The 1,490-nt window shown below is 61.9% G+C and overlaps 1 non-coding gene across 1 annotated transcript; it reads right to left on the bottom strand.

Moving 5' to 3' along the window:
• Nucleotides 1-939: 939 nt before the first annotated feature.
• TRNAE-UUC (transfer RNA glutamic acid (anticodon UUC)) lies at nucleotides 940-1,011 on the bottom strand. The gene has a single exon. It is a non-coding gene; the product is annotated as a tRNA-Glu (tRNA).
• Nucleotides 1,012-1,490: the final 479 nt, after the last annotated feature.

Genomic DNA, 1,490 nt, shown 5'->3' with positions numbered 1-1,490 from the left:
AAAGATTCCACCGACAGTCACCCCACAAGACAACCCAGGCAGCCTCTCAGCAGCGGCTCCTGCCCCGCAGCCACCGCGCCCTCTCACCCCCGTGGTTCTGCCCGCCGCCTCTGCCGAGTCTGCGCCCTTCACCTCCCTGGCTTCCTCTCTCCCCTGAGCTTACAGTGGACTCGGGGTTCTTCCGAACCCCTCTTGGGAGTACTGAATGGAAAAGGGGGAGCGTGCGCAAGTGCTTGGTAGAGTGTAGACATCGTGGGATTTGACTGTGGGACCATCGCTTCGACGTCCTAGTGCTGATTTTTCCACCTGCCTTCTGCTTAGGGCACCGGCAGCAGTTTTCCATCTGTGCCTACTCCACCTGCTGTCCTTGTTGGGTCAGCGAACATCGCCTCCCTCTACCGCTCAATCAGCAAACGGGACCGCCCTCGAGGACCTCACCCGCCGCTTACCCCCCTAACAAATTCGCGGGCTTCGCCTCCGGTCGCCTCTTCCCAAGGCCTAACGAGCGCCTTCCCTGGCAACGGAGGTGAGGAGGCTCCGCTGACTGACTGGTGCTGGTGTCCGGGGCTGCCACAAACGCCACGACTTGGCTTGGCCTCTCTCTTAGTTATTCGCAGCTCAGCGCGATAGGCGCCTCCGGGGTGGCGACGGGAAAGAGTGTGGGCTTATTGGGTGCAGCTCCATGGGGGCTGGCATCTCTGCCCGGCTGTGTACACCTGAGCGAGACGCTCAGTCGCTCTCTAAAGCTGCTTCCGCGGATGACGGACACGGAGAGAAATAGGAGCGGTGGGTCGTGAGAGGTGGTCCACCAGCACTTGTCCTCCTTCGCCCGGCTTTGACCCTCGCTGCGGAGACTGTTCTGCCTCTGGCCCTTGGAGCAGGCCGGCTGACAGCGTAGTGAAGGAAGATTCCTGCGGGAGAGCGGCCAGTGTAAAACAATTCCCTGACCGGGAATCGAACCCGGGCCGCGGCGGTGAAAGCGCCGAATCCTAGCCACTAGACCACCAGGGACACACAGGAGGGAGCTTTCTCTCCCTTCTTCTGTCAGAAGCGACAGCTTCCCTGAGCTCTGGGAGGACTTGGGTCTTGTGAGGGTCGCTCTTTGCTCCTGGAGTCTCTCACAAGGCCATTCCCTCCCTGCATTCTTCAAAAAGAGAGCCTGCAGGCGACACACCGAGGGCTCCTCGAGGGACACCAAGGCCACGAGTCCCGAGTCCTGGAGCGAGTTGCAGCGACCCGGCCGCAGCTCACCACTGGACTAGAGATGCGCCTTTCCGAGGTGGCAGCAAGTGACCAGCCGGTCGTGGGTCGCCAGGTCCGGAGCCGCGCACCAGGTTGCCTGGAGGAGGCGGGAGCGCGGAGGCGCCCGGGGTGAGACGGGGGCACCCTCTGTATCATAAAGGACCCAGACGCCAGCATCCTCAACATCATAAGGAATCCGACGGATGCGGCAACCGAGACGGGCTGGATGGGAAACTCTTTCCACGAAG

Source organism: Gorilla gorilla, chromosome 1 (genome assembly GCF_029281585.2).
Source record: "Gorilla gorilla gorilla isolate KB3781 chromosome 1, NHGRI_mGorGor1-v2.1_pri, whole genome shotgun sequence".
Lineage (NCBI taxonomy): Eukaryota > Metazoa > Chordata > Mammalia > Primates > Hominidae > Gorilla > Gorilla gorilla.
The sequence above is the reverse complement of the archived record's forward strand: the minus strand, read 5'-3'. Positions and strand labels throughout refer to the sequence as shown.